The sequence below is a fragment of the Eumetopias jubatus genome, unplaced genomic scaffold (genome assembly GCF_037043125.1).
Source record: "Eumetopias jubatus isolate StellerSeaLion01/CBP00866 unplaced genomic scaffold, mEumJub1_p1.0 scaffold_9, whole genome shotgun sequence".
Lineage (NCBI taxonomy): Eukaryota > Metazoa > Chordata > Mammalia > Carnivora > Otariidae > Eumetopias > Eumetopias jubatus.
Genome location: NW_028274815.1, coordinates 83,575,193 through 83,598,222, shown reverse-complemented (window position 1 = coordinate 83,598,222; position 23,030 = coordinate 83,575,193).

Genomic DNA, 23,030 nt, shown 5'->3' with positions numbered 1-23,030 from the left:
ATAATAAGGTAATTGTGATTTGACACAGCCGTGGAGAACCAGAGCACTGCTTTGGGACCAGGCACCGTTTTATGTACTGAGGCACAGTGGTTTGAAAATAGAACTGTCTTTGCTTGCATGAGGTTTACAGATCAGGTAGAAACAGGCTGAAGATAAAGAACACTTGTCCAAGGGACAGGATGGAATGACTTAGAATAATGGAAGAGAAAAATACCAATGACCAGGTATGGACAGAATTTCCTTGGCAGTTTGGGTGAAGGAGAGGAAAGTACCTTCCAGGCAAGATAAACATTTTTCCTTTCCCACTTTCCCACTTTCTTGCTGCTGGATAGGATAGGATTGAGGAGGGCAAAGCACCAGGAAGGACAACATGGGAGGGAAAACCAGAAACTTGAATGCCTCACTGGGACAAGCATAACCCGAGTGATGGAGAGATGATAAGTCAGTTCCTCGAGATGGGTTAAATGCTGTTACAATAATCCCCCTTTTGGGGGCACTCAGGGGTCATGCTTCCTCTCAGGTACTTATTGTTAAACTGTGGGCAGAACCATGCGAGGCTGTGGGTGCTTTGTGGCCAGAACAAAGGGCAAAAGAAGTGTATATCCCCCCACCCCACACACATAATTTGTAGCATTTTAATCTTCCTACTTGTCTCTGCTTATGAATTTCTTATAGAATTATTTAATGATGTGAGTTCAATGGGCAATTTTAAAATCTACTTAATTTACCGTTTCTTTTCTCAGTGATGCAGTGAGGCACTGAATACCATACTGCAGAGGTAGCAGCCTGAATGTGGGTGAGAGAAAAATCATCCAACACCAGACAATTAATACGTACGCTGACTCCAACCCTCCATCCCCGGGTCCCAATAACCATGACAGGATGCTAGGGAGTTTCACAGATCAAAGAAAGACTGAATCATGTTAAAGAGACAGCATCAAACATATCTTCTCCCCAGTCTTGGAATGCCCCCCATGTCTCGAGAAGTCCTATGATGTGAAGGGAATGAGTTTTACAGGGCAAATGCAATGAGAGCAAAGGAGCAGAGGATATAATATCAAATTGAGTCAGCAGCCTGGAAAAGGAGACAGGAGGAATATGCCCAGTAGCAATGGGGAAACTTGTTAGTGTAATAAGCTCAGGAATCATACGTACAGATCTCTGACATTAGTGACTATGTATTAGCAAACCAGGATGACTATGAATATTCAAGATTCTTCTGAATGGACCAACCACACTGAGACAAAGGATGGAGTAGGTGGCAATGAGAGGCCACACCAAAGCAGGTGTTAAGGGTCCTCGTCAAGCAGATAGATCTGATTCATTCCTACTGGCTCTTCTTCCAAGACTTTTCCCTATCAAAGCACTGGCAAGCTGATAGATAGCAAGGTGGATCTCACCTACGGGTGAGACATTCCACTCCTCCCAGACGACTCGGAGCAGCTCATGATGTCTTATGGCAAATCAATTTCAGAGCACTTGTTGTTTGCATGGGACAAAACGGCAGGTCACAGTTTCAAATCCAGGTAGGCCATAACTGAAGGGCATTACCTCACCAGGGACAGACTTCAGGCGACGTCTACACAGCCTCATATGAATGAGGCTCTCAGTTTCGGCTGGGCTTTTTATGGAGAAGTGTCTGCACTGCTCAGTTGATGCTAACTGTCGACAGTAGGAAAAGGTAGACACACACCAGCAGGGCTCTCCTCTCATCTTGATATATGGAGATATATACCGTGGGAATGTGTCTGGTCTTACGGATGGAAAGCCGCAGACATCAAAATCGTCAACTAAGCCATAAGCATCAGCATAAAACTCAAACTGGAGAGAGACTCAAATTAGTATCCAAACATGCCTCTGTTTCCTAGTGATCATTCAGACAGAGGTTCAATGGCTGGAAATTATTGAAATGAGGCAGATGTCAAGGGGATGTGGCACATGCAGCTACTTTCCAGCAGCCGACATTGTGCGCCTACGGTTTCAGGATCCTTGTTAAATCTCCACATTGTGACTAGTCCTAAAGTATCTGCAGGCGCAACTTTCCTCTTTGTCGCCAAGTTGCGCAAATGTATGAACGGAGTTTAAAGCTCTGGGATTTGCCTGGAGCTGCATCATTTTTTCCGATCGTTAGATTTAGGAGAGCCCTGGTGCCCCACCTCGACTGTGTGCTTCATTTAAGTGTGCGATTCCCTTCCTCCCTGTCGTCCTTGGCTTCACTCCTCTCCTCCTGTTTAAACCGATGGGCCTCCATTGCCACGGCTCGGGGAAGGGTTTGAAATATTAGGTTCCTGGTTTCTCAACTGAGTACAGTCAGGGTGGTTTTCCATTTTTCAAGCCAACCGATGTAAAGCATGTAAGAGGTGACGGCTTTATGCCAAGTGGGGGTGGAGGGGACAGGTGTTGTGACGGGTTTTGCAAAGGTGGCCCCAGCCAAGGCATTCCTGGTCCCCAAAGAGACTGGAGGTGGGGAGAAGCTTAAATACAGTTTTGTTTGTTTTTTGTGCTTTTGTTTTTTATCGAACCAAACCACTTGGTTGCAATGTCTTGCAACCTTTTGCCTATTCTAAGGACTGCAGCCTATGTTGGTAAGGAAGCTCAACGATATTTCCTACTTCAGGTGGGGGTGAGGGAGACCATCCAGAGGTGGCAAACGGATAAAATGAAACTACTAGTTTTGTTCAGGGGAAAACAATGTCTTTATATTCAGGCAGGATATATGAACAGATACAATTAAGGTTACAAGGGATCTCTCTGTGTTCTTTTTTTTTCTATTTTTAAAATATTTTATTTATTTATTTGACAGAGAAAGACACAGCGAGAGAGGGAACCCAAGTAGGGGGAGCGGGAGAGGGAGAAGCAGGCTTCCCGTGGAGCAGGGAGCCTGATGCGGGGCTTGATCCCAGGACCCTGAGATCATGACCTGAGCTGAAGGCAGATGCTTAACGACTGAGCCACCCAGGTGCCCCTCTCTGTGTTCTAAAACACTACTGATAAAACCTGAGCACTGTCCTGTTTCATGGCTGCCCCCTGAGCAAGGGCTTTGCTGCAGCCAGAGGGAGGCAGGGTCTCCTCCTCACTCACCTGCTGCCCGCCACCTAGCATCGCAGGAGTGAGCGGCTCAACAGAAAGACCTTCCTCCTAAAGAATTGCAAACACGCCCATGCTCCTTTTTTTTTTTTTCCAGGCAGTGCACATATTATTTTATGTGAAATATTCAACCTCAGTTAAATTCTGAAAATATGAAAGAGCAACAAAAAATTGCCCAGTTCAGTATCTGACCTCACCTTACTTGAGAACTGGGTTGGAAAAACCAGCAGGATGGCTTTCTTAAACTTACTTGAACCTTCACTCCATAGAGAATATTACTTAGAATATGTAGTTTTGGGGTGTCTAGGTGGCCCAGTCGCCTTCAGCTCAGGTCATGATCCTGGTGTCCTGGGATCAAGTCCTGCAACTGGCTCTCTGCTCAGTGGGGAGTCTGCTTCTCCCTCTCCCTCCGCTGCTCCCCCTGCTTGCGCTCTCTCTCAAATTAATAAATAAAATCTTTAAAAAAAAGAATATATAGTTTTTGTTTCCGTCTCTTCCTCTAACACCACCAAAAAAAAAGGGGGAAGAAAAATAATCTGTCATATATTATATATACTTTAAGAGTTCAAGTATTTTTAAATGTAAAACTGTTAAGTGAAATGTAAAAAAAGTAGTTGAAACATATAAATATGTTTTTGACTTCACAAAAGAAATATTTCATAATTTACACTATCCATTATTGAGGGAAGAACAAGTTCACCACTCATGAATTATTGGTTTCTTCTTCATGGTTAAATATTCAGTCTGTCTATCTGTCTGCTTCATATTTTTTCCATTGATTTTTTACACTGTTAGAAATAAGGAATACATTTCAAATTCAGTGCACAGGGGATTTTATTATAAATTGTGGCAAAGTGGCAAAACGCAGACTCCATGTGTTAACCTCTACAAACCAATGTGGGAAGCTGGATTGGTTAGTTCATGGTGATGACTGTGAATCCTCTGTGGATAGTTTTCTAGAATCACATCTCTTAAAAATAATTATATCCATTTAAATTTCCTTAGAAAAATACGCTTAGAACTTTTTAATACTATTATCTGTTAAGATTTAGGTATGTGAAGTGTTTTTTTGTTTGTTTTATCACCACTAAGCTAAATTACCTATATGTTCAGGATGCCTGGGTGGCTCAGTCAGTTAAGCGTCTGCCTTCGGCTCAGGTCATGATCCCAGGGTCCTGGGATCGAGTCCCGCATCGGGCTGTCTGCTCCGCGGGGAGCCTGCTTCTCCCTCTACCTCTGTCTCTCATGAATAAATAAATAGATAGATAGATAGATAGATAGATAGATAGATAAATAAATAAATAAATAAATGAATTACCTATATGTTCAAGGTTGTATTCGATTGCAAATGATCCCTAAACAATAGTTAGAGTGGCAACACTCTGTCTCTAGACGCTTGCCTAGACATTATATAAAGATGTCCAGATTGTGAACTGCATAGCTAACCTCCACACTGCTTGTCATGATTGCAAATACATAAACTTTCTTCATTCTTCTGTGGCTTGTTTGTATAAATTTCACGTATATAAAAACAAAAATAAGTATAAAGATGCTCGGTTTCAGAAAAAGCATGGTTTGGGAACAGATTGGAATTTGGGTTTTAGTCATCAAAGATGTGATAAACAACACTGGGCATTAATGTAGAAAACAGATTGAGCTTTTTAATGGGACATCAAATAAGACTTTATTAGCATCTATTAGGTTCAACCCAAAGCTCAGGAAATAGCATTAATGAGCATCATATATCAGCGTGTCTGTTATTAGATAACAGTATCCCTTAAAACTAGCAAGGCATATAGTACTTTATACTTTTTTACCTTTATCTTTAGAATTAGCTGACATTCTATCCTGTTACACTGGCCTTACTATTAGTAATAGTGAACCAATTTATAAACCCATTAGTGACACTTTTTCCAGAAGATAAAAACAGTCAAAATTATCTGGCAGCAATTAATCTTAATGGCTGTATGCAGTAAACAGCAATGGGCTAATTCCAGCTCTGTCAGCCCCATCAAACAATCCCGCATTAGGCAGCTTTTCAGTGATCCATTAAAGCATATTCAGAACAACAACAAATTCAATGCTGAAGGCATATGCACTAAACATTACAACAGTGATCTTCTGAAGCCATCATTATCTCTTAAATAGTACTTCCCCCATGTATTATCATTATGCTGTACATTAGAAATACTTTGATTAAACTCCCTTAATTCATAACAGACAGCTGCAGACCATTTATGCAGTTAATCTCAACACAACAGCTATTGAGGAAATATAACAAATGAACGCTGTAAACTGGAAGTCATTACTATGAAAGATACTGGCTTCCTAGCCCTCTTAGAGCAGAGTGCATCGTAAGGATGGGCTTCGCGCCTACAATAATGGGGATGAAACTGTTAATGACCTTCCACTTTCCCCGAAACATCTGTCCTGAGGCTGGTTGTATTGTAGACCGGGCGCATGACCAGTTTAGACAGGGCTGTGTTCTCTGCCCATTGGCCAATCCAAGGGTTCCACTGAGGAGGACTTAGGCTATGGTTCACTTCTATTTCCCAGCTTTGGCATTGAGAAGTCAAGGTTTTGGTCATATGAATAAGCTCCCTGATTTCACTGAATCGTGACTGTAGAGCACCGAAAAACTATTGGGTGCTTGTGTCATCATTAGCGATGGCTTCTGACGTCCTTGCCAACAAGTGCTGTCTTTTAAAGTTTAATTCACAGTACTTGAAGAGTTGACATACTTAAAAAAGAAATGTCTACGAAATTTTCTCTGTAAACTTTCCCAGGTATGCGCATATTTTCATTTAACAATTCAGAAATATCTGCATGCCGAAAAATCCTCACCTCTTCCCTCTACCCTATTTAAATGGCCACGCCCCAAGTTCATGTTCTGCTGAGTAAAATGTGCACTGGTTGAATTTGATGAACAAGAAACCTGTGTAAATTTTCCCCATAATACACCTTCACAAAATCTTTCCTTTTCACAGGTAGAGAAACCATAAACATGTGCATGAATGGGCTCTATGTGCCTGGCATTTCCCCCCCCCCTCATATAGGGTTTATTTCAAAGTTCTAAACCACAGACACCGTGTCTACCTTTTGATGAAATGGCCAACTAATTAAAACATAAATTTAGAGTCCCCTTGCCATCTCTGACAGTACTTTCAGCTTTCGGGGTTAGCATCAGTGAATTAAATACTGATTCCAAATGCAAAGTGCCCTCATTATGGAGTGATAAGGGCTTAGCTTCCAGAGGAAAAGGCGCCTCCCTGCGGCAGTTTGCACTGAATGTTTACAGGGATTTCCACCATTGTGGCTAAAAGGACCCATCCCTCCAAGATGTCCCCGAACATACGGGTATTAATGGTTGCGGGTATGTGGTGAGTGGATTAGCTGGGTGGAGGTAACCCGTCCCTTTGGCTCCTCAGGTTACCGCTGATGTTTTGTAGAGACTCCCCGGCTTGCCCTCTCCCACGTTCCCACCCATCCCTCCTGGAACACCATGCTTTTTAAAAAAAATGGCAGTTCTGGGAAACTTTTCTTAATTTTTCTCTCCTTTCCCTTAAATTTGTTTGAAAAGCATGGATATAGTGACTACTTGTTCCAAGCCCGTCCCCTATTTCTCAGATTTGCATTTGTGACAAAGCTGTGCCAAATCCCTCTTGGGTACCTGCATATCCTGAGGCCAATTTTAGGCAGAAAGTGCTATTGGAAACACCAGGATTCTCACTCATGTTGAAAGGTCTTCTCATCCTGGGCCTTAGCTCCGGGCAGGTGAGTTGGTAAGCTCTACTACCAATTGCTGAGTCACAAATAAGTTTGAGAAATAATGCCCCTCCTTCGAAGTTCATAGCACATGTCAGCGTAGTAAAGCCTCTGAGAAGTTCTAGAGCAAAGAAGTCTGTTTAACTGTGATTAACTCAGGATGCCCAAACCTACCAAACTGACATTTTTAAAAATAGAGTAACTGTCAACATCTTATGGGCTGCTAATCTTTTATAGAATATATGTTGGGACATGTTTTTCTAAATTTCTGCTTATAATATTTATGCTTCAAGATTAGCCTATGGTAGGAAAAAACAAGTTTGCAATGGGATTAATTATGCTTTCTTCTGATTTTTGTTTGTAAGATTTGGTTTAGCTTAAAGATACTCTCCCCTGTTGACAAGTGGCCATTAGCAAATAAAATTACGTTTGGAAAATAAAAATTATGTTTGGAATTCAGAAGTTTGCTTGGCTTTGGTAGATCTTGCCATTCATTCCAGGAATCCAAGTTTATCACACGATGTCCATATAGAAATTTTTCTGATTGAGACATAAAGTTTTCTACAAGTAATGATTAGATTTTTGCAACTGATGTTAAACATGTGGATAATTCACGAATGTGCTCATTTACCCTGCTGTGGAACATTATCTTTAGCTATAATACAATTATATTGTACATCAAAAGTTCTATCTAGACATATTTACTATCTGCCTCTATTTAGAAAGCTTCAAGTTATGAGCAGGTAACTTCTACATGCTAGTTTCAAATCTGCTGCTGGGAGTCTCAGCATACATTTCACCCCAGAAATGTACTACAGATAATGTTAATGATCTATATGTTCTAATAATGTTCTAGATCTAACTTATAAAGGCCTCTAATCCACTGCAATTGCATGACTAGAAAGCCACATACTTTAAATAATAAACTAAATATCAGTATTGTTGCCATGCCAGTAAATTAAACCAAATAGAAAAATGATAAGGTGATAAAATTAACTAAGAAATCTTTTTAAAGGTTTGGTCTAGAATGCTAATGCTTGAGGAAATGTAGGTTTAACTTAAAAGATGGGGTTGCAGATTGAGGTAGGTGTGTGTGTGTGTGTGTGTGTGTCTTCTGAAGCAAACTTCTAATTGCAATGTTTCTAAATGCTGTTCCAAACTTAAGTCCTGTCCCACCCCAGCCTTCTGTTCAGACATATCACGACAGGTTTTTTTTTTTTCCCCCCCCAGGGAAAAGGGCTAAGACTCCTGTATGGAGTAGAAGAGAAACAAAGAATGAGAGAGAACAGAAAAAGATAATTTCCTATGAAATCTACGTAAGAATTGGCAGCAATGGGGAAAAGATTGACCAGCTACCCTCATTGCCAACATATCCCAAAGTTGTGGTGGGAGGGATGCCAAGCAGTGCTAAAGGGTGTGTGTGTGTGTGTGTGAGAGAGAGAGACACCTACACAGCACGTGTGTGTACACGTCCATGCATGCATGCGTGCACACACACTGACATACACCCACGTACACAGAGGGAAAGAGAGAAGAAGTAGCGTTCCTTTGATAGATTTAGATAAGATGTGAGTAGTGAAACAGAGAAAACCTGGGGGCCACAGCATTTATGCAGTAATTTTTCCGATGGTGAACATTTTGCAAAGGGAGTCACGAATGGGAAAAACAGTCTTACTACCATAAGCCTGGTGTTCCGTTTGTCTTGAAGTGGGCCTCAAACATCTGCATAACCGCTAAGCCCCAACTTTTGTCTAATTCCTGTTGTCGAGTTTAGTTCATGTGACTAAGTTTCAATTCCGTTTCCTTGCTTGGCTGTATGGTTCTTCACTGAGCACTGGGCACCCCAACCTTTGCCTGTCTATTCCTGCAGAAGGCTGAATCTCAGCCCCTATGTCCTACCCATTGCCTTGCCCCTGGACACCGACCCCCGTCTCACACACCTCCTTCCTGCCACCTGGTTCTTTCTCCTCATGGATCCCAGCATGCTTCCCTCTGTCTGGGTCCTCCAAGAGCTTCTTACCACCTGGGCTCAGGTAAGCCCTTCACTGCTCACCTTGCTTCCAGTACTCCCAGCCCATGCTTTACACTGTACTCGGAGTCATCTGCGTAAATGCCCGTCTGGGTTAGTCAGAATCCTCCTGAGTCACATGCTTGACAAGCTCCATATTCTTTAGCATGACCCGTTCCCTATGTCCCCCACTTTATTTTCTGCCTCCTCTGTTCCAGCTCATCTGATCTGGCTATCCCTCAAATGCACAAAGTTTACTTTCAAATCCATGTCTTCGCACATCCAGGTCCCCTCCCCCTAACTGCCTCCTGCTCATCAATACTGAATTCATTTATCATGTCTTTTGAAAATCTCAGTCTCTGGCTAGGCAAGACGCACCTACACACTGAATTATAATTTGGTGAACTGTAATTACTTTCCTGTCTCACTTTGACCTGCTTGAGGACAAGGACAATGTCTTTCGTTCTGTATCATGAGCTTGTAGACTATTTCTTGGAACATAGTAGGTACCTAAAAAGTATCCTTACTATCTACAGTACAGTGATCACTCCCTTTCTGGCATACTGTAGAATTACAGAATTCTTAAATGGTTAACAGTTGATTATTAGTTAATAGACATTAACTATATTGTATAGAGAAAAGATATTAGTAGCATCCATGTGAAAAGATTAACAGGCACAGATCTGCATGTGGTAAGATTGCAAGTGGTTTTATCCAACCTTTATGTGCAGGAGCAGACTGCCTAAATTAAACAAAAAAAAAGGAATGGGTTACTTTTATTAAAATAAAAAAAGAGAAGAGGGGCGCCTGGGTGGCTCAGATGGGTAAGCGTCTGCCTTCGGCTCAGGTCATGATCCCAGGGTCCTGGGATCGAGCCCCGCGTCGGGCTCCCTGCTCCACGGGGAGCCTGCTTCTCCCTCTCCCACTCCCCCTGCTTGTGTTCCCTCTCTCGCTGTGTCTGTCTCTGTCAAATAAATAAAATCTTAAAAAAATAAAATAAAATAAAAAAGAGATAATTAAAAAATAAAAGACATGTCTCCTTAGCATGACTCAGAGCTTTACGAAGGAACTGGATGGATACCCAGGGCCCCAGGTGCCACCTGCGTTGTTCTTGCTCTATTCTGCTCATCTTGTCCCCTCTGTTTCTCCCCAAGCTGTTGTGCTGGGAGATTTGGCCCAGACGTGGTGCCATTTGGTTTGTGTTTGAATGGGGGTGGAGCGTTTGCAACATCAGTATGATTGTCTGCTTTGGTACCTTTGTGCCTAGTGAGACTCCCACCATTATTGACCAGCTACCCTCATTGCCAACATATCCCAAAGTTGTGGTGGGAGGGATGCCAAGCAGTGCTAAAGGACTTGCTTCTCCTGGCAATCCTGGTGAAGCATGTATCCTAAAGGGGGAGAATCCAGGTCAGTCATTTATTTGCTTCAAGACACGGTACCAATTTCTCATAAGGAGGCAGAATGGGTGGTTTACCAAACTAAAATAAAGGAATCCAGCCAAACTCCCCACACAACTGCCCTCCAGCAGCAAAGTGTGTCCTGAGCATTCCTCTGGATCATTAAGACAGCACCTCTGCCCACTGTGGGCTGAGCGCATAACCCACTCCATAAATGTTGTTTATGGGCTAGTCCTTCTGAGTTCCACTGAATGGACCTTTCATTTCTCTGAAAGTTAGCAAATTCTCTTAAATAGCAATGCAATATTTAATGTTTTTTTCCTAACTCTACATCTACAAACATTGAAGAAAATCGGTGTACTGGTCTAATGCTATTAAGGATGATGAAGAAAAAATGTAATGATACTTGAAACAGTCTAGCCTTCTCTGTTAGTTCATCAGGTGACCAAAATCTTGGTTTAATGACAAGGTTTATTGATATGCTAAATTAATGAAGTTCAACAAACATTGAGTGGGTGCCTAATACATTCAAGGTATCATGCTAGGAGCTTTAGCGGATAAAATAGGGCCAAATCCTGGTCCCTGGCCTCAAGGAATTTACAATATGGTACATATCTATGAAGTGGGATCAAAATTCTCTTCTCTCTGTCACTCAGTAGAGTAAACATTTGTATCTCTGTTTATTGGATGGTTTTCTTTCAGTTGAGATTTATTCTTAGCCCCTTCTTGAAAATGTCCGTAACTTACCAACTGCATTATTCATAACTTTTGGGCAAGGTTCTATTTGTTAACTGGTTTATCCATTTACATTCACACTCAACAAATATTGACTTAATGCCCCTGTGTACCAGGAACTGTTCTAGGAGCTTAGAGATACTGTGGTGAACAAAACTTCAACACACACACTAGGAATTAGTAAGGGCTATGAAGAGAAAGCAAGCAGAATGAGAGGGTCCTGAGGGTGAGGAGCTTCTGAGGAAGGGTGTGTCAGGAAGCCTTTCTGAGAAGTTGGCATTTGAATGAAGCCTTGCAAAAGTCTGGAGGATGTGCATTAAGGGCAGAAGTCCCACCAAGTACAAAGGCCTGAAGCAGAATGAGAGGGGAGTGTCTGCAGAACAGTAAAAAGAGCAAAGTGGCTGAAGGGAGGGTGTTAGGTAGGAGGTGAGGAGGGCTGAGCCATGGTCAGATTCTGGAAGGAATGGACTTGGAGACCAGGGCAAGGCCAGGGCGTGGCTCATGTAGAGGAGTATGAGCATAGAACCTAACTAATCTGATCTTTGTTTAAAAAAGATCACTCTGACTATTCTGTGGAGAAGAGGCTGTAGAATAAGTTAAAAAAGTGAATAAATAGCTACTCCATTATTTCAGTCCTTGGTCCACATGGATCTGCACAAACACACTAGTCTAACTTGTCAATACAATTGCTGTTATTAAAAAGCAATTTCTACCTGGAAGATTTGGCTCCATATTGGGAGAAACTGTGTAACAACTGAAGCTTCCCAACAATGAGCTCCTGCCCTTAGAAGTGTCCACATAGAAGCTAGACCACCTGCCACCCGGGGCATTGTAGGAGTGATCCCTGTAGTGAACGGACACGAACTTGATGCCTCTGAGAACTGCGAATTCTCTGGACATCTTTTGCTTCCCATCAAATGACATAGATAGCGCAGGACTCCAGGCTTTAGATATGGAGAGTCTAGTGGACATCATCCTGTGCCTCCCGTATCGCTCATTCTGCCAGCCGGGCATGGTGGTAGCAGACGGAGCTTAACTGTCAGCCTCTCTTGAAATCTCCTTGGCTGCAGAGAGCTACTTTGCCCAAGGTCACACCTCTTCCTGGGACATCCCATATCCGTGGTCAGTTGATAGAGGGTTTAAAAAGCCTGACCCCCTTGCTCCACCTTGGGACGACTTTGAAGAACCATTCTAGCTCCAGAGCTCCCCGAGGTCAGCTGGGAGTTTGTGGACACCTCAAGGCAGTCCAGCCTCTCTGTTTGCCTCGTCTGACTTTATTCCCTTCCTTTCCACCCGTTGGTCCCTTTAGACCGCCCCCCCCCAACCCCGCCACGCACCATAAGCTCCATCTCTGGGCCTGCTTCTGGGAACCCAAATAAAGAACACCACTGTGGAAGGAAGTAAAGTGGCTTAGATGTTCAGGGCTCCTGTTTGCATTTTGAGCAAGTGCATCATCATATAAGCCTTAAGGGAGCCTCAGGCCAGTAAGAGTCTCTTACTGTATATTCAAAAGATGGCTGTTCTGAAATCTCCATACATGCTCCAGGTACAGCCAGGGAGTGCTCAATGTTGGGTACCTAGTGGCAGCTCAGTAAATATGTATTAAAATGTATATGTATATATTACAACCCCCTGTCATATGTGAACACACAGCATCATATGGACCCTGTGCTCTTACTGGGAAGGTTCTGTACACCACCCTAAGGGGCCGAGGGCACACAGGAGCTAGTGACCAGTAAGCTCCTGAAGGCAAGGGGTGATCTCCGTGGTGTCTCCGTCTGAAGAGCTTTGTGGGAAAGAGACAAAAGGCCATGGTTCCTCTTTGGTGGAGAAAGAGAAGGAACATTGTCACATGCTCTGGAAACTGCAAGGGACACTGGACCAGCCCCCAATGTTGATGAAGAAAAGTGCATAGCACTATAGGAGAAATTCAGAAACCACTCAAAGATGGAAAAGTTTGCTATCTCAAATGTTTTGAGCGAGCACTATCATTTATAACTTCATCTCGAATCATTTTATATCTTCCTCTTATATTTTATTATTACTTTTATGTCTCTTCCTGAAGTGCTTTGAGAATAAATTTTTTTGCAAGGATCTTTCATATGAATTGGCTCATTGGCATCAAAATGTTAGATGATAAATTTAGCTATAATATGGAAACACATTATCTGTGATATGTACGAGTGTAGATGTAGATGTCACTGGGACCATGCCTGTATTTTGTTGTATTTCAGTCTGAGGGTAGGAGGCAAATTCTGTGATCATTAACTTGAATTCTGTACATGCATCATGAGAAAATAAAAGTATCCAGATAGGTTGTATTAAAAGGAATAGATACTTCAGCCCATTCACAATAGGGTTTTAATCAACGTTTGTAACCTCCATGCTGCCCATGGTCTGGGATGGTTCACTCTGACTGGCTTTCCTTGCTTTTGCTGGAGGCAGTGTGATTCAGTGGGGTCTAGACCCAGGAAAGTCACCCTGGGTCAGCTCTGGGCCCTCCACTCTCCAGTTACCATAGCCTCTTGCTGAGTCACTCATGCCGGTGGCTCATTTTCTCATCTGTAAAATGGGAATGAATGAAATAATACCTAAATTGTAAGGTGGTTTTGAGAAGTTAATATACATCAAACACTTGGAAGAGGGTGGCCCCTAAGAAGATTTAAATAATTAGTTATTATTCAGATGGAGTTCTCCTTTAAGAAAAGGGGGGTCCAAGGTAGACAAACGCAGGAAGCCTACTTCAGAATCCAGCGTGTGACGAGGGAAGGCAGGACAGGAAGCAGGTACCCACTACCACCAATGGAAGTCTACGGCTTTTCTCTCATTTCCGGCTACATAATTCACTTATCATAGCTTCAGACAAATAATTTATTTTATGCGTTTTCTTTCTCTTGTCTGTAAAATGGGCACAGAACACTGAACTGTGTAGAGTTCACGGGGAAACTCTTGCTGAATAATTAGACTACTCAGCGTCTGGGATGAGCCGCTCAATAAGTAGCCTATAGAGCTCACGTAAGCTTATTGAGTGGCTCATACTTGCTTTGGGAAAGGAGGTTGGAGATGAGCGGTGGCCTCTGTTACCATTCATCTTGTTGCATTGCTTCCTTCTCCAGATGCCTGCAGAGCTTGGTCAGGGCTCTATTATTGTAACTGGACTTTAATGTTGACCAGTCACTCTTACTCCTTGGATCACATCCATGCTGTAAACAAGTCTTGCTTTGGAGTCAGTCTGATCTGGGTAGACCCAGGCTCTGGGAAAGTGGGGGAGTTATGCAGCTTCTTGTGGGGTCTGATATTCTCTCTCAGACAGCTGGGAGCAGGAAGGAAGAAGCAGCTAAGGCAATGCCTGTTGGGTCCCTATGCAGGACCCAGTAACCCTGGCCTTCTCCTCGTCCTTCTCATGCTCAGGGGCAATGATCTCCTATCTGCAAAGTGAGATGCTTGACACATCACAGGCATTTCATTCAGGACCATGGGATCTAAATTTGTGATAGTTATCCCCAGAGTCTGATCTAGGAACAATAACACCATGTCTTTTAACATGAGCTATAGATCAAGGTTTTCCTGTGTCCATTTCAATAACCTGTTCTGATCCAGATGTCTTCATTCCTTGAATAAAACAAACAACAAACACAAATGGTAAGAGGTAAGGGATTTGCTCATTTCAACTCCCACAATATACTTAACCTACCGCGAGTTTCAGAGTTCCTGACCTTCAGGATCTTATTTCATCATTCTATGAAATGGGTACATTGCTAATCAAAGAGGATTTAGTGCAAAGTACTTTCTCCATGCTTGAATTGTTTATTGCATTTTATGACTTTCGTTTGAATCATACCATTTGAAATGAGATTTATTAATTTTAACATCCGAAAATAAATGATCTTGTAAAGATTCAATGTGCATGTCTACAAAGAGATACTATTATGGGCTATAGGGGAAATAGTCATTATAATAGCATCCAAGAGCAGTCAAGAAAATTTATAGCCAATGGGCTAATTATCCTTTTCATGTGTTCTTTTTTTTTTTCTTTTTTTCCTTCTCCCTCTACCCTCTCTCTCAAGTTTACATCACTGGAAGAATTCTTACTCTCAGGCCAGGTAGCATCTCATGTAAATCCTAATTCAGATATTGGATATATTTATTACAGTGGCCCTTCCTTGTTGTCTCTACAGAAAGTGGAGTGGATACGGAGGCTCAGAACACTCTGTATTCCAAAGGAATAAAATCTAATATGCTGTGATATTATTTCCTGCTGCCGTAGCAAAGAAAGACCTCAACGCGAAACCATACTTTCTTCAGTTTCTTAAACTGTGTTCCCATCCTCCTCACACTTTTTGGGACCATCCTGCTGGTTTTCCTGTAAACGGGGGCCTTTACAGAGAGCGCACCCTCTGGAAGGTTGTGCTCTGGACATGCAGTCTCCTCTGTCAAGTTCATTTCTTTCTTCCTTTTTCCAAGCTACAAAGCTACAACAATGTTTATATTCATATGAAGTATTTCAGCAATTCATAGCCAATTTATCAATGACCACACAGCTGCAGGCACTGCGGTCTAAAAAAATATACCAGCTCACTTGTTGTTTACATAGGCTCTGAAAGCCCCTAGTCGTGGCAAGGGGACAGAAAGCCCCGGGAGTCATTAGAAAGGTACACTAGAGCCCGGGCCAGAGATGGTGGAGGGATGTTTGCATTATAGCCCAACACATCATTAAGGACACAATTGTTATTTAATGTGGCACAATCATCTTTCTACTCTTCGTGAAATCCACTTAAGTAATTACCTTCTTAGCTCATTGGCTCTGTGAGCCGCCTGGCTAGAAAGGGTTCTATCTAAGGAAATATTAAAAATGGGCTCCTACAATTGCCCCCTTTGAGCTGACTGTTACTTATTAACATATTCAAAATGAAGATCTTCCCCCACCCCCAACAACCCTGAGAGAGTGAGGGAACTCCGAGGTAAATAAATACTCTGGAGCATTAGCAGGATTTCAAGAGAATAAGAACACATTAGCCAGTGTCTTCCACTGTCAGCCATTCTTAAAAAAAACAGCTGATACCTGCATAATGCCTGGCTCTTTGTATTTTCACTTTGACATCTGTTTTAGCCAATCAATTTTTCATTGAAGCCAAAATGCTGCTTTAAAATTTGCCTTGGCTTTCTCCTTTTAAGACAAGAACCCATTTATGAAGAAAATATTCCTTTACAAAACTCAATGCAGGCTCCCCAAAGCTGTGTGGATCTTAATAAGTAGCATAGTTTTGAAGACTCGCTTTGAATAGTCTAGATATTAAGACGGATGATTTAAAGAATCCACGGAACTTATTTTCAGAGCACATTTACATGTCTTTCAAACAGATTTTTTTATTATGACGTGTCCAAGATGAGCTTGCAGAGATTTAGCATCATTTAAGGAAGAGCAGCGCCGAAGTTACAGAACTGAAATTACTTGAAAACACACATCTGCATTTTAAACTTTAAGCTCGCTTTCAAAATACACTGTACAATCCATGTTTACTATAAATACAGCGAGGTAAGTCTGAAATACCTTTATCTTATTTGGTGGCTCTGTGTTTGAGCCTCTTTGTTTGAACGGAAGTGTCAGCTGTATTTTACTTTATTATATAAAAAAGTTTCAGAATTTAATTAAGGGTCAAGTACCAGCAGTAGATAAATGCAACAGCGAAAGCATATTTCTGATCACTCTGAAGTCTGCAATCATGAAAATTATTATCATTGAGTAAAACTGGTCTCAATGATGGTGACTGGGAGACAGATTCTGTGTTACTCAGCCGTCATTTACATAATAATGGGTTCCAGTTTTCATCAGCACCTTTTGTTTGTACAGTGCTTACTGCTACACTAAATTGTCAAAATGTCATTCCTCTCCAATCAGCCAGAAAATATCAACAGTAAACAAGGCACAGGAAGAAATTCTCTGATTAGAAGTGTGGCAAGAGGAAGAGGAGAGCTCAAGTCTCCCCGAGCGCTGGAAACGTGTTTGTTTGTTTTTTTTCTGGTGTCCCCAAGAAGACAGTCACACGGCTTAGGAGAATGACTTCTCTCGAGATGCCGCCCCCACCACCAGCCCCTTTAATGAAGAAATACCACTCTGCTACCGAGGTCGCTCTGAAACCTCGGGACTCTCCCTGGGGATTAATAGATTTACATATGTATTTGTCGTTGCCACTCTGGTGCCTCTTACTGGGCATCAGCCTCTCCTTTTTTCTGGCAGACTCTCTCGGATTAAACGGGGCCGGGATCTCCTAGTGTTCTTGTCCCTGCTTATTCTCTGACTGTTGGCTAGTGGCGTTCCAGGGGATAAAGGAGCTGTGGGGAAGAATTTGGCCCACGACCACACTGCCATCACATGGGGCACTTACAGAGAGGTTCCCGTCAGCTGACTGATACTCCTCTCCCTTCAGACTGCCAGAGGCTGAGAGATGGCTCCTGAGGGAGGTGCCCAGGGGCTCAGGAGCTGGGGAGGAGCCCCAGGCAGCAGATGGGGCTTCCACTCCCCTCTCCACTGCTCGACTGGCCTTTCTATCTGGCCAGCACTTGAACTCGGGGACCAGGGACGTGGAAGGATAATACGCTAAAGCTGGTGGCAACATTCAGGGCACTGAGCTCTGGGTGCCCAGCTCCGAATTCTTTCTCCCTGCTCTGCACAACTCCCTCCCATCCCCCGCCCCCCCGGATTCCTTCCACGATATTTTAAAGTATGTAAGATACATGAAATCAACAAATCTTTCTGTTCCTCAGTGAAATCTGCCCAGGACCAGAAAAAGATGAGGATGAATTAATACGGTATATGCCTTATAACCATTATAGTTACAAAGTATATTAAAATTAAAGACTTCACATTGTGTTTGAAATAAAAATGAATATAGTGGCATTCTGCCAAGAGTCCCAGAAACCACTCTTGTGTGGAATTGAAACATTTGGCTCATATAATACTTAATTTATTTTTATGAAATGACAAGTTATATAAATGTATGCTTAAAACAGAGGGGCACAACATTTTTGGGGTAAGTTTCTTTGTATCCTGGCTTATATAGCTCCACAGAGTTGAGACATATCTAAATAGAACAAAAAACAATAAACTTTCCCAAAGTGTGTGTGTGTGTGTGTGTGCGTGTGTGTGTGTGTGTGTGTGTTTTAAGCTACATGTTCCCCAAATATTTCAAAATGTGATCGTTATAGTTAGGTTGCCCAAAGAAAGACTCACAGAACCTTCTTTTGGAAATGAACGGGAGTTTTAAAATCTATTGAAACGAAGTGTTGACATCAGGAAATATTTTGTAGAGCATTCAGATTTCTTACCATGAACTTTATTTTGCTTGGCTACTTTTAATTTTTTTCTCTACTTCTTCTCTTTGAAAACCCGACATTGTCCAAACCCTTTCGATTAAGAAGCTTGGCTGAATGAAGGCGCTGCGATGCTGTGGTGGTGCATCAATAAACAGGGGGCCCGCGAAACTGGGCAGCGCGCGGGGAAACAGGGCTGATCAGCGGTAATTACCCTGACACCTCATGCAGTACAGGGAATTAACTCCTAGGACTTTGGGCCGAATGAAGAAGAAGTTGATGTTTCACGTTGTGAATGCATCAGTGCCTGAACCCATTACCAGTTTGAACGAAGATGGGAATTTACTCTACTTTTGGGGGGGCGGGGTTGGGAATGCAGAGCGCTGTGCAGAAAATGAGAAAGTAATTCAGGATGCTGAAGCAACAGCAATTTGTATTTTTATTAAGGCCTTTAGCTTCCGATTCTATAGCGTATCTATAATACATAAATAAAAGAGGAGATCCATGGCAACCATTGTCTTGGAAAGAGGGCGCCCGTCGTTTTTAAAGAAGAGGTTAGTGTGTCACCAAAGCAGGTGAAGGTGTTCAGTGACAGACCTAAAGGAACGGAAGTGCTGGAAAACACCGAGCAAGGAGGGGAAACACAGCTCAAAAGGCAACTAGTTAGCAGCTGGTACCATGACCTTTAACTGCATCCATGGTAACTGGGCTAAAGATGGAGTTCCATTTTATTATCCTCACACCCACAATGTTAAGCCTGTGAATCCCATTGCAATTTAATGGCTGAAATCAGAAGGCAGATCTGTGTTCATTGGACCAGTGCCGATACCCTCTTAGCTAATGAGCGCAATAAACATTTTCATGCCAGGAAACCAGTGCAAGTGGAAATATTATGCCATACAGAAATATATACTCAAACACAAAGAAATGGTCAGTAAAGCCAGTCTTTTCTGTGTACTTGCATATTCTAGCATTCCAAGCCAGTCCTCTTTTAAGAAAAGAATTTTAAAAAGCTGCTAGGCTATTAAGAACTGTGGCAGACCACAAAGCTTATTGTGAATGGGAAATCTGAAGTTATGAATTCTGGAGTTAATGACTATTACTGCCTCTTCTATTATTTTCTTTAATGAATCTTATTATTTGTAAACGTACGCTTCCTTTTATGTGGCTCCAATACACTCTGTGCCTTTTCCCTGACTATACGCTGTACCTCCAGCCAGTCAAAAACCATGCAGAAGCGACCCCCACTTTTTCGGTAACAGAGAGGAGGTTTTTATCATAATTTTGCCTTCATGGTCATTCCGTCCCTAAGAACTAGCGACAGCAGGGTTGTGTTGTCGCAGACTCTGCAACCTGCAAGGATCCATAGATCACGCTTGTTTGTTTTGAAGCGCCAGGAAAATAAAACTGATGAAGGCAGCTGACCACTAGTGGATGAGCCTTTGAATGTGCCCTGCCTTTCTGAACAAACACGGTTCATGAAAACGCTTTTAATGAAAACGCACAGATTCCGGTTCAGAAGGAGAGGACAACAGAACCCGAACTGCTCAATCTCAGCAGCAGCCAGCTTTCAAGGTTCAAGTCCGGTTCACATCCTAGGTGAATTTGAACTCTGTGCCTGTTTTCTGTCCAATTTCTCCCAATCATCCTTTTGACAAAACTTACTTTTAACACATTAAACTTCAGCGGTGTCAAGGTGCCGCTTGTATGGAAAGGCTGCCAAGAATGATCCTTGAAACCGATCTTAAACTTGTTGCGACAAGGCATAGTCAAAGTTCTAAAACTCATTGAGTACCAGAAGAAAATGTAACTTATGGGATTTTTTTTTTTCCTTTTCTTTCTGATTTTTCCTCAGGAGTTCTGAAACATTCCCCAATGTTATTTTGGCGAAATGCTTTTCTGAGCAAAGATGAGGGCTTAATAACTTTCCTTATCAGGAACAATAAATGTTTTTCTTAACGGCGCAATGCCAGGTATCCTTTGTAAGAAAAACCTCGAACTGTGTTGCTAATAGAAACTACTTGTTCTGGAAACTATAAAGGTCAGGGAGAAGATAATTTGGCTGCTTCTTATCTTTTAACACAGTGTCACTTTTATCATGAGCAGAAAGTTTTAAGAGGGTTGGGAAAAAAAAGGGGGGGAGAAAAAAGAAGTGAGAAGTCAGAGCCCTGAATAATCACACCTGTTTACTTGACTTATGAAAGGGCAGGATGTGCCTCTATCAGTTTAATAAAAGATGTTCTATCAATTTAGACAATTATACCAAAGATTAAGAATGTCATGAGGCTGATGAAATCTCCTAGGTAACATTAAAAAATAATATGCTTTTAGATCACATCATATATTAAATGACAACTGCCAATTTTTTTAAAGGAGTACTCAAAATTCTTCCTTGAATGACAATTTGAAGTTAAAATACTTTGTTCTCCACAGTTAACTTCATTGACATGACATTTCTTGACTAGGAAGACTTGGTGCCTAAGAGCTTTTCCTTTATCCAAGGAAAAGTAGACCACAAGATAGCCTACTTTATGGCCTCCTTGCATCTTTGCTTGATTAAGGAACAACAAGAAATGTTTTGCTAGCACATTACTTGGCTTAAAATATCTAACTATGACTTACATTTAAATATTTGCCATCCTCTTGACTTGACTTTGTTTTCTTGGCTCTGAACAATTGCTTTTCTTATCATTAGCTTAGTAAAAATGATTTCAAGCCTTAATAAAAGACAGCAGTCACAATGGGGAAATGCAGATGAACCCACATGACCTTGGACAGACCCATTTCTGCAGAGGACGGATGAATTGCAGGACGGGAGGCAAATGGTTTAATGCACTCTCTTGCATGGTCCCTGCTTGCTCATTGTGTATAATCCGATCGGCTCCTTCCTGAGGACTGTTACACAAATAACCTGCCAGCCAGGGTGATTCTGAGAGGTCCTCAACATGGGAGCTATGGAAACACCTAGAATCATTTACTCCCCTCTAAACAATGTCTTTGCTATAGTCCTTGGTACTTGGAGGGAAGACTCCACCCATCCTCTAGGCCTCTACCACATGGAGCCTCCCCCCAGTAAAGGTTGGGTACTCCTCAGTTGGCCCAAGCAACAAAGGAGGGGGCCAGAACTCCACTGACCACCAGGTAGACCGTTGGCCTGGAACTCATGCGTTGGTGACAAGCTCCCGCGGAACAGGTTACAAGCAGAGATATCGTCTGCCAGTTAGGATGTTCTCTCCTCTAAGGAGCTCTGGCTGCCACTCTCCCCACCTTTGCATTATGCTTCCTTTGCCAAAATCTGTCTTCTGCTCCTCCTCCTCCACGTCTAGCCTCACCTTCTGGCTCTCATCCCAGTTTCATAATTTAACTCTCTGCCCTGCCAGGCAAAGCACCAAGTGCTTCTGGCTTGTTTGTTACAAGGTACAAAAAGCCCATTGTCACTTTGCACTTTTCAACTCCTGGGTCCCCCGTATGCGATCTTTTTGCCCACACCGTCGAAGGGAAACTGCCATTGTTATTCCCAGCACCATCTGCAGGAATAATACTCATTTATCAGGCTCTTAGTCTGTGCGTGTCATAAGCACTATCTCATTTAATCTTCATAAAAATTCTATACGGAAACCAATTCTGGGAGGCTCAGTAAATTATCAGGAGTTAGACAGATAGCAAGTTATTTACTTAAGCTATAATTCTCAGAAAAACCAACTATGATAATATTGAGTTTTCCTTGCGTTTTTGTGGCATGGACACAGGTCTAAAGACCCTTAAGTGTTGTTGCTACTTGTGGAATTAGAGGATGAGGGATTCTCTTCTAACTGATTTTCTTATAAAGGTCCCAGAATCCTCATCAACTTGACTGCTTAGGGAGTGAGTGTAGGTCGTTGGACTCCCTCGAAGATATATTTGTGTGGACTCCCGGGCTTGTAGTCTGATCTTTTGACGCTTACCGCAAAGCACTGGCAGAGGGTGTTTGACTCCAGTGCTCTCCTCCTGTCCGTGGCATGCCTGTGAATAACTTAGGCAACGTCCATGTGCTGTTTTACCTCCGTGGTCTGGCTTCTGATGGGCATTCAAAAGTATATCCATTGGGGACACCTGGGTGCCTCAGTGGGTTAAGTGTCTGCCTTTGGCTCAGGTCACGATCCCTGGGTCCTGGGATGGAGTCCCGCATCCAGCTCCCTGTTAGGCGGGGAGTCTGCTTCTCCCTCTGCCTGCCCCTTCCCCTGCTTGTGCTTGCTCTCTCTCTCTCTTTCTCTCTGACAAATAAATAAATAAAATCTTTAAAAAAAAGTATTTCCATTGGATCAATTGACAAATTTTAGTGGCCCCTTTTAGCACTTTCTCTTTAGTTATCTTTCCAGATGACTTCCACAGAGAAAGAATGTGGAAGGGAAATGATGAATGAATTTTTCAGTTGTGATAGGGCATTATTTACATTATTGACATGTACATACCACCCTTGCTCTCTCCTCAAAGAGAGAAGTAGGAGATATGTAAGATAATACATCAAAACATCTTTTGAGCTCTTAAAAATAAAAGACTTGAAAATAAAGATACAACTTGACTTTGCAAAAACATCCAATGTGATTCAAAAACCACTGCAGGGTCCTCACTAACAAGAAGCTTCCACAACCCTGCTGACAGGCTCAGTCTGCATGCAAAGAATAGGGGCCACATGGTGGTCTGAACAAACTGGGCAGGAACACATGCATTTCCCCAGAACAGGA